Source organism: Notamacropus eugenii, chromosome X, assembly GCF_028372415.1.
Source record: "Notamacropus eugenii isolate mMacEug1 chromosome X, mMacEug1.pri_v2, whole genome shotgun sequence".
Classification (NCBI taxonomy): Eukaryota; Metazoa; Chordata; class Mammalia; order Diprotodontia; family Macropodidae; genus Notamacropus; species Notamacropus eugenii.
In genome coordinates this window covers 8,285,462-8,296,678 of record NC_092879.1, presented here as the reverse complement: position 1 = coordinate 8,296,678, position 11,217 = coordinate 8,285,462, and the positions used below count along the sequence as shown (strand labels likewise).

General features: G+C 37.8%; 1 pseudogene; it reads left to right on the top strand.

Annotated features, from left to right (window-relative positions):
- Nucleotides 1–8,330: 8,330 nt before the first annotated feature.
- Nucleotides 8,331–10,302, top strand: LOC140515864 (structural maintenance of chromosomes protein 6 pseudogene; annotated as a pseudogene).
- The last annotated feature ends 915 nt before the right edge of the window (nt 10,303–11,217 follow it).

Sequence of the window (11,217 nt, the reverse complement as noted above, 5' to 3'; positions counted from 1 at the left end):
GATTTACTAAATTTTCAAAATAATTTCCTGTTAGAGTAAGCTGCAAAGCAGAAGAGATCTTGCTATTTTGATCTAAATTTGTTGTCATTCTATGGCCTAAGCAAGAGTTAATACTTGTGTTTGAACTTATTGTATGTAAAGGATTTAAGTCCTGAAGTGTTTTACTTTTGTAGAGTGAGTGTAATTAGGGAAGAATGACAAACTTGTGATACAAAGACATAAACCCATCAATCTATAAGGTCAACAATTAACTTCTTTGCTTTGTTCAAGTTATGTTAGTAAAAATAATAACTTATGAGCTATCTTGTATTATGGTTAAAATCTAAAGGATACCTGGATAATCTGAGAAATTGGATCAAGAGACTTGGAAAGACACTTAAAAATGTGATTGAAAATGCCGAAGGCAGATAATAAAGTTTGGGAACAAATGCGGGTTATCTATACTCCTCTTGTACTAAGATAGTTGTTCTGGATCCTTTTTGTTCAATTTCAGATGACTTAAGTATGTTTAGAAGGTGTATTATAGCTTGATTTGAAAATTTATATCTCAATCAAATTTGAGATGATCCTATATGAATGATAATAGTCAATATTTATTTGCGACTTAATACTAGGACTACAATGCACTATTATTTGAAGCTCTTATTATAGGAATAGTTGTCTAAGTTATCATAAAGTCAATTGGCATGTGCTCCAGGTTGAGAAGGGCGGATCCCTGGAAAGGTTTGGAGACGACATTGCACACAACCTGGATAGGATCTTCCTAATTCTATTTCCCAAATGTGCCATTTCCTTTCTGTAAAACGAAATCCCAGACTTGATTACTTCTAAGTCTTGCTTTCAGCACCTAGAAACCACATTATTGACTGTCACATAATGCCTCTTTACTGGAATCAAACAGAGCTAAGGAAATCCTTTCCTTCTATTAAGATATATGACATTGTCCCTCTTTTTCTTTTATAGCAAATCTCTATAATCAAGAAGTTGTGTAAGTACAAAGTTAAATCTATTAAATAATAAATGGATATTGGAACCTCTCTGACTTACTATATTGAGAAGTAGGAATGAATAGCTTACAATTTTAACCTATATTCCTGGTCAAATAGATAAATATAATATAGAGATAAAATCCTCCAAAGGAGGAAATGATTAGACCAGGTAATAAAACAAAGATGTAATGTGATAGATGTCTAATTAAAGAGAATAGCAAGTCTGAGGAAAAGCAACAGTATCAGACTGATTCCTCTATGAATTATATACAGATGTATGTGATTTACCTCTAGAATATACAATGGTTTGATAATAAGGTCTCACATTTGGATTTTTGCACAAAAATTTCATAAGAGAGTGATAAAGCAAGTGAAATTATTTCTTCTTTTTAAAGTACCTGTCCAATAAGTTGAAAAGGTAGATGAGTTCATTTTATGTCTAGACCTTCACATTTTAAAAGACTCTTATGCCAGGTATAGAATTTAGGTAAGGATAGAACAGGAAATGATATACAAACTGAAATTCTATGAAGTTTTTAAAAAGGGAGAATCCATTTTAAGAGATTTTACTAATTTATATTGTGGGAATTATCTGAGAACTTTAGATCTGAACAAGAGAAGCAGAATTCCCTTTTTGAACTGTCCCAAGAACAAAACCTGCTGTCAAAGAGAGGATATCTAGGCATCAGATAAATAGATGAGATATTTGGAATTCAAAAAGTGATGTTTAAATGTTCATTAAGAAGGGATCTCTGGGATACCAGTCACTTACTGTTAGTTAACATTGGTAATTGGTTAGTTAGCACTGATTTGTATGGTTAATGTTTATGTTTTCTTTTTTATATTGGTGAAATGTAAATCTGCCTTCTCAAAGCTATTCTATTGAGAGCCATTGAAGCTTAATCTGCACCTGAATTAATGTAATTATGCAATTTTGTGAATTTTGAGAAGAAATCTTACTGTGTTGTTTGAATCTAGCTCTGCATGGCTGCAAAAGTGAAATAATTTATTCCACTCTTTGAACCTAGCCCTGTGTGGCTGGAAAACTGAACTGTTTCTATACGCTTTTAGCTATGTTAACTATGTTGTAATGCTTCCTCTCAATTATCAAATCATGTTTTCTGGGAGCCCTCGTCAGATCTTTCTGTACGGACTTTTGGATCCATCTGTCACATCCACTGCCCCTGCTCCTGAGTGGACACCTGATCCCACAGGAGACTTTGCCTTCCAATTTCTACAGGGCCTGAAAAAGACATCAGATGCGGAGAGCTTTCCCAAGAGACTGGACCACAACCTCCATGAAGAACAGCTCTCTCCCTGCCTGAGTCCCTTGCATACCCAGAACTGGTTATTTAGAGATTTTTCCATAACTTTCTTGGTCTACAGGCAAAGCCTTTGGTTTGCCTTTGACCAAAAGGAGGAAGTGGTAATATTGAAAATCATTTTTGGACTTTCATAAAGGCCAGAACTTGAATTAATCAATCAGAAGAAAAGCATGGACCTAATATTCTGTTTATTCCCTGAAGTAAACTTAGAGAATACCTCTTCTTATGTCAACAAGGTCAGATGGGGCTGACTTGGCATACTTTATGAGACCCTTAACCAGAGACAATATCTTGAAAAATGGGATTATTTTCCGTATCTAAATATTTTGTGGAAATATACTGTGTTATGGAATGTTAATTGTAAAAAACACACAGATATCCTGGGTCATAATTTCAATTAAAACTTTTCCACCTCTGTCATCTTATTGTATTTATGATCTACTCAATTAAGAATTTCTTTCTCATGCTATAGTTAATTACATATGGAAAACCCAAGACAGCCTGGATGCCACCTACCATGGCAAATTAGATAGGATAAAAGAGACCGTATTCTAGCTTGGAAAAGAGATAAAGGCTATACAAGAACAGTTGTCCTTACCTTGTCATTTTAATGTGTCACGATATTGTATAACTCCTCTAAAATATTATTCAAGCCTATATAAATGACCTCATATTCGAGCTCATGTTCTAGGAGCCTAGGACAGACACAATAGTGTCTTTGATCTGAGATTACATGGTGAAACTAAGAAACTAGAAAGAGCAAAATTAGATTCAGTCACTTCCTCTATTGCAGAAGTATGGTTAAATGGGATGAAGTCCTTGGATCCTAGACAAATTTTTGACCAAAGAAATGTGCTTGGCCCTCTTGGTTTCGGTATAATAAGAATTTCTCTATGTTCTTTCTTTGCAGTGTGCAGAACACTAGTCAAGGGTAGGACTGCTCAGATTGGTTTATCCCTACTCCTTCATAAATTACAGAAAGCAAAAGGGGGATATACTGTACGTTGATTTCACAAGCCTCATATGCAGTAAAAGTTGCATATGGGGTATATGTCTCCGGCATCAGCAGGACTATGACTGTGAGGTCAAGCATACCTCCTTGGGAACCCAACTGGGCAGAAATCCCTTAAGTAAATTATACAGAATTCTATATGATGAAGACAGGACAATGGGTCATAAACGTTAACTTCTGTAAATGTCGTAAAAGTTACACATTGTATATATGTTCTATTTATATGTGCTCTCCCAGGAAATGTATGTTTGCCTCTTCTTATCTTGGAATGTAACCATGACGTCAATTTCTAAGTAAAAGTGGAGTCCTGAAGTGGCCCGGAGCAGTCGCTTGTTCTCGAGCCTGCCCAGGCTATGCCTTGAACAATTTGGTGTATACATTCTCTTCTATTTTCGCATGAGCTCTTGACCATTTCTAGGTGACCCCTGTTCAAACTCTGTTGCTCAGGACAAAGCACATATGCTGTTCAGATGAAGTGATACAAGGGCATTCTCAAGATCTTTCTGAAGAACTTTGAAATCAATTGTGAGACATGGGATACACGAACACAAGGCTGTCCGTTATGATCTGTCTGCGTGGAAGAAGTCACTGTGCTCTCATAGAGAGTCGAATTGCATTAGTTCAAAAGCAACGCAAGATGCACCAATTTTGAGATATCTCCATTTCAGATATTCATATGGACCATTTGTGACTAACTCGTGATAGAGCCTTCTGAACTCCTATTGGTCTGCTCAGCTACAGCTGATACAGCTGCACTGTATATGGACCCAAACATGGTGATGTCATTTCTTCAAGTATGAGGGAAGAAAACCAGGCCAGTATTGTATCAACTCTGTCACGGTACTAGACCTCTAATGATGGAGGTTACGTGCAGATTTAAAATGTCAACAAAAATATATGAAAGTATGGATGGAGACGAGGATGAGTGGATGGATAAAAACAAACAAACATGTGTCAAGTGTGTACTCTGCGCAAAGTACCATGCTAAACATTGGGAACAGAAACAGCAAAGCAACACAGTTCCAGCTCTCTAGGTGTTCACATCGTGATAGACAAGACAAGACCAATAAGAGGGTGCAAGTAGTGTGGAAACAAACAAACAGCAAAGCAGATGTTGATGCATCTTTTTGAGTCGGTCTTTGAGTCAACAAGCAACAATGCCAGGCACTGTGCTAAGTTCTACCAAGAAAGGGATAATGAACAAGTGTCTTCTCTCATAAATCTCAGTCTAATGCAGGACACAACAAACCAACAGCTCTGTATAAACAATATATTTTTGGAAAAATGTGAGAAGACTCTAAGGGAAGGGAATAAAGTGAAGGATAACTGGAAAAGACTTCATGCTGCAGTTGAGAATTTGTGGTTGTGGTTGTGTGATTTGTCCTTTATTCGCAAAGAGGACCATGACATCATCCTCTCCTCTCGTCTCCTCTCCTCTCCTCTCCTCTCTTCTCCTCTCCTCTCCTCTTCCCTCATCAGGTATCATTCCCTTACATAAGGGTGTTCTTCCGAAAGTAAGGTAAATTTTGATGGCTGAAACCTACGTATGTTTGGGTTTACTGGATACATTTTTTTCTTAAAAGTCTTTACTATGCCTTAAACAAAATTCATTCAGCTCTCATTGATTGGACAATAGGTTGCTCCTCAAGCACCATTTGGTGCTTATTTTGGGGCCCCATATCTCAGAATGAATGTCAATCTTAATTCTTTCTCTTTTGGCCAGCAACCTTGAGGATCTTCTCCTCCCAGTTTGATTGACGTTGGGGCCCAGAAGTCATGATACAATCAAGTGGAGAGACTGGAACACAAGGAATTCCTGATGGCCAACTTCGGTCTCTGTGGTGGTAGTGGGCAATGATCCCAAGTCCACAATACCATCACAATTCTCACACCATTTGATTAGTTGGCAGAATAATTAATTGGAGTACAGCATCTGACTGAACAGAGGGAATGAAGTTGAAGTGCAAAAATGGGAAACATTTATTTGGCGAGTACAATACACATATGGTTGGAGAAGAGAAAGAACTTAATCTGCTTTTCAAAGATTGGGAGTTTAGGGTGTGATTTATATGGTTTCAAAACAAAAGGAGGCAGGAGAACAGGAGGGATAGAGAGTACCTAGAGCCAGGATGTTTCTAAAAGCTCTATTTAGGGTCAGTATGAACTAGTTTGAGGTGACCCTGAGTTTGCTGGTACAACGAAGGTGATCTGGGTTCACCCAGTGGACATAGAAAAGGATCACTGTGATGTCAAGCTTCAGCTACACTCATTTTGTCTCCTGATTGGCTGATTTTGATTGCCAAGTTATTTCAGACTCTCCTGGATAATAAGGGAGTTCAAGTAAATCAAGGTGATTAGTAATCATTATTGTTCCATTTCTGCGCTACAACCTTTAGCTTTGGAAGTCAATTAAAACTGAGTTCATCCAACTTTTGAGTAGCAAAATATTCCCTGTGGCCAAGTGGTTTCTTAACTTAGCTTTTCCTCTTCAGCCCTTGGTATCTTCAGATTGCTTCGTGTAGATCTTTATCAGTTGCTAAATGTGAAGGAGGAAAAAAGAAACTTGACACTTTTACTGAGAGAGCCATTCTCTGTTTCTGTCGAGGTTTAGGGGTGTTCAGGACCCCAAAATACTGACATGCGGGGTCCTGCCCGAATGAATTCAAGCCAAGATTTCTTTCAGCCAGAGAAAAACAAAATTTATTTCAGATCCACCATATCGGGTAGACTTTCAAGGAATCTGAGCATTTGTGACGCTTGTATATACAAGTGGTGCAGAATGAATCTGAGCACTTTCATATAGCAAAGATGGCTCTTATATGCAGAGAGTCTGTGGGAGGGAATCTAAGGGTGGTCAAGTAGGTGGGGTGACTTGAGGTGGGGTTTAGGAAGGGTTTTGATGGGAACAGACAATGGAGGCTACTTCAAGGGTAACAGATTTGGGCATGAAAAACCAAAGCAAGTGGGTAGATTCTAGGAAAGTCCAAGAGGATTCTTAGAGCCTGGACCCTATCAATTCCCCCCTCCAAAACTGTGAGCTCCTAGTCTTGTTCCGTTTTTTCAGTTCCCCCCATCTAGTAAATACAGGCCATATCGTAAAGAGAAAATACAGACAAAAACATACAAAAATCAAAGTTAAGGTAAGAACAACCACCTTGATGGTGGCCAAGAAGTAGAAATTGAGGGAATGCTCATCTATTGAGGAATGGCTGAATAATTTGTGATATGTGAATACAAGGGAAAAATATTGTGCTATAAGAAATGTGTGTGTTTGTCCTTCGTTGCCAAAGAAGACCATGCCATCAGAGAAATAATGACATGACTTGCACTTGACTTTGTTTTGAGTGAGGGAGGGATGTGTAGGTCACCAGCTTCACTTCTCCTCCAGAGCCATCTGACTCCCGTGACAAGATATTCATCAAGATGACTGGAGATGACCGAGGATGAGGCAATTGGGGTTAAGTGACTTGCCCAAGTCCCACAGCTAGTGAGTGTCAAGTGTCTGAGGTGAGATTTTTTGAACTCAGGTCCTCCTGACTCTTGCACTAATTCTGTGTCCACTGTATCACCTAGCTGCCTCTATAAGAAGTGACAAGCATATAGACTTCTGAAAAACGTGGACTTATATGAACTGATGCTGAGTGAAGTGAGCAAACCCAGGAGAACATTACACACAGTAACAGCCACAGTATGTAAGGACTGTTTTTGATATTTAGCCCCTCACAGCAAGGCAAGGACATAAAACCCTTCCAAAGGACTTATGACGTAAAATGCCATCCACATCCAGAGAAAGTATTATGGGGTTGGAACGCAGAATGAAGTAGAGTATTTTCACCTTTGCTATATTTTGTTTTTCCCAAGGTTTCTCCCATTCATTTTAATTCTTCTTTGCAACATGACTATGTGAAAAAGTGTTTAATAGGAATGTATGCGCTGAAGTCATATAAGATTGCATGCTATCTTGGGGAAGGAAGGGGATAAAATTTGGAACTTATGGAAGTGAGTGTTGCAAACTGAAAAAAAAGCCTACTTCCTTGGGAGAGCTTTTTACCCAGTTCTCGTACTTACCTGTCTGCCTCCTGCTTTTGCTCAGAGTAGATTTTTTTTTTCCTTTCACACCCATGCCTGCATTTTGCCTAATTCCTGGGGACACATCTCTGCCTGAAAACCCTCGGAGGGCTTCTCCTTCTTGGGGAAAATTTTAGGCATGATCAATCTTAATCTGCTCCCGAAGAATCCTCCTTTTTTACAAGAGTTGGTACTCTCACAGTTTGCCTGTTTCATCAAATTCTCTTAAAAACACGGGGTTCTCAATGAAACTTTATCTGTAAGAATTTTTTTGGGCCATGCCTCCATATTGACTCCTTAAAAGTAACAAGAAGACTGGAATGACCAACTTCCCATCCCAAAGTGGAATCCAAAATATCTCAGGTGGTTCCCCACATTTCTTCGGAATTACTTCGTAAACACCTCCAAAAACTCAATTTAAAAATAAAAATTCTTTTCAATGCACTCTGTGGCAGAGGTTTTCACTGGCTAGAATTCTGTCCCTATAGCCTGTTTCAGAGGACTCTATATCAGTGAAAGTGAAAAATTAGGGATCTGCAGCATTAAAAACTGATAGACACAAAACTTACAAACTTTCCGTACATAAAATTTAATTCCTAGCGAAATTACTAGTAAATTACTAGTGAAAGGGAGAGTTGGATCACAGTCAGAGTCCTAACAAAAACTCTCCCCATGGTTTCATAGTTATGGGAGTGTTTGTGAAGAATCTAGAGTAGTAGGCTGTGATCCTTTCTTGGTTCCGGTGACTGTGGCGTTTAAAAAGATCCAGGAGACATCATTTCTGGGTGATATCATAGTGTTATTCATAATGCCAGCATTTTAATAGAAGGATGGTCATTTGGCTGTCTCTCTTAGACTACAGATGACCATGGTGTGTGGGCACAAAAAAAATAGCATAACAAAGGATGCTAGATAATAGATTCACTTGTTCAAGTGATGGGACATCTTCAGCAAGCTATCAAAAAAGATAATGAAGAACATTCTCGACTTAGGGAAGAAGTATCAGATATACAGCAAATACTGAATGATGAGCAGCAACAGCTAAACCGATTAAAAAGCTGTAAAAGTGATCCGCTGAAACGATTTGAACCACAAATGACAGCCCTTCTTGAAGCAGTAGTCAATGCCCATAGAAAAGGGTGCTTTATTTGCAAACCTATAGGCCCACTTACATACTTGCATTTGTCTCCGAGATCCTAAATTTGCTTTGGCTGTTGAGTCCTGCTTAAAGGGCCTTCTTTTTGCCTTTTGTTGTAACAACCCCAAAGATGAGGAAGTACTTCAGGGGTCAATGGAAAAGTTTTATCCACCAGGCTCTCCACAACCACAGATAATTGTGGCACCATTCCAGTGTGAGGTACGTGATGTAACACATAAAGCAGCCTTTCACCCAGAGTATCCAACAGTTCTCACAGCTTTAGAAATAAGTGAGGCAGTGGTGGCCAATGCTTTGATTGACATGAGGGGCATAGAGTCAGTGCTGCTTATCAAAAATAACTCTTTGACTGGTACAGTAATGCAGGCTCAGAGATACTCCAAGAACTGTAGTGAAGTTTTTACTGCTGATGGTGACCAAGTGTTAGAGAGACGGTATTACTCATGTGAAAAATTGAGACCTACTTATTTGATTGATGTGGAAATGGAAATAAGTCATTTGGAGAAAGAAACTGAAAATAAAATGGCACAGTTGTCTGTATATCAGCAACATGCATGTACACTTGAAAATGATATTAGAAAGTATCAAGAAATTTTGAAGAATCATGATCTACATTTACAAGAAATAAAAATTACAGTGACAAAAATCAACATGGGAATAAGAGATCTGGAGAAGGAAGAAAACCAACCAGGAGATATCTCCATTCTGGAAAAAGAAACATAAGAAATTAAAAAGTAGATGAAAGAGGTAGAGGAAAAGGTGAAAATGAGAAAGGAAGAGATGAAGAATTTAAGAAAATAGAAAATGGATGCTGAACAGAGACAAGAAAACATTAAGGTAGAAATGTGTCAAATTTCAGAATCAGCAGAATCTCTGAAGCAAGAACTAAACAGGATCAATTAAGAAGTGGCTACTGAAAAACAGTATATACTGCATTATCAAGAGAGGCTTAAACAACACCTGGATTCTGTCCAAGTGACCAAGGAAGAGCTGACTATGAAAGAGAGGAACCTGGAGATAGAGCTTGCTCAAGCCAAGGACCTCTGCCAAGAGCGAAAAAAAATTAAAGATACCCCCTCTGTTCTTGATAAAATAATTGGATTGGTAAAGCAGAAGACAGCATCAGAAAACAGCAGTTATGGAAGCAGAGAAGAAATAATGCAACAACACCAAGAAGTAAAAGAAAGATATCTAGGTCTAGATGTTAAAGTGAAGAATTTTAAAAAGTGTATTAAATCACTGGATCAAATATCAACACAAAAACCCGAAATTTGGCAGCAATTTAGAAGAAGTCTTTCTTTATGGTGCAAGCTACACTTTGATAACTTACTATCGCAGTGGGTCTACTCAGGGAAAATGAGCTTTGATCACAAAAAATGAAACTCTTTTTATACGAGTCCAGCCTAAAGAAAGAATTAAAGCTGCTTCTGGTGACATGCAATTCCTAGCAGGGAGTGAAAGCTCTTTTTCAAACTTTGTTTTGTTCTTACTTTATGGTCCATCACAGAATCTCCTTTCACATGCCTGGATGCATTTGATATATACATGGATCCTGTCAATAGGAGAATTGCCAAGGACATGATCCTCAAGATTGCACATTCCCAGCTATACCAACAGTTCATTCTGCTCACTCCACAAAACATGAGGGTTCTTCCTATAAATCCACTAACTAGACTACTCATATTGCCAGTTGCTGAAAGAAGACAGAGAACCCTGCCTTTCTGACCAGTAAGGCAAGAGGAAGAAGAGTGAAGCTGATTTATAATTTTTAAAACCATGTTTTTATTGGTATTTCCTGTTTTCTGTTTGCATCACTGTAGTATTCAATGTATACTTCTTTGCCACTTCTCAGAGAACCATCCCATATGAAAAATAGTATTTTTATAGAGGAAAAGTAAGAAAAAATGTAGCACATTTGATTGATACATGTATTGAAAAACATAGGTAATATTTAATATCTATTGACCTTCCACCTTCATGAAGGGCTGTCTCTTCAGTTGAGTCATACTTGCTTGTTATAATTTTGATTTGTGTGTGTGTTCTTTCTATTTACATTGTTGTAGTTGCTGTGTATATTGCTTTTTCTTACATCACTCTGCACATCATTTCTTACAGCACAGTAGTATCCTACTACATCCAGGCATTCCCTGATTGATGGATGTCTACTTTGTTTCCAGTTGTCAGCGATAATAAAAAAGTGTTGCTGTAAGTATTTTGGAGTATATGGGGACATTTTCTTTTCTTATCGGTGGCTTCCTTGATAAATAAGCTCAGTAGTCGAGTCTGTAATTCCAAAGATATGGACATTTTAATAACTTTATTTGCATAATTCCAAATTCCTTTAGAAAATAGTTGTACCATTTCACAATTCTGAAAATGTATTATTGTGCCTGTCTTTCAAAGCCTCTATGACATTGACTTTTGCCATGTTTTGTCCTTTTTGCCATTTTACAGGATGAGAGGTGAAACTGTATGGTTGTTTCAATTGCATTTCTCACTTTTTTTAGTCATTTGGAGCATTTTTCAAGCAGTTGTGAATTCTTTGCCGTTCTTTTGACAACTGTTCACATCCTTTAATCATTCATCTGTTGAGATATGGATATATGACGTCTTGTATATTAAACCCTGATCAGAGAAATTTGTTGTAAATTATTTTCCCCATTTGAC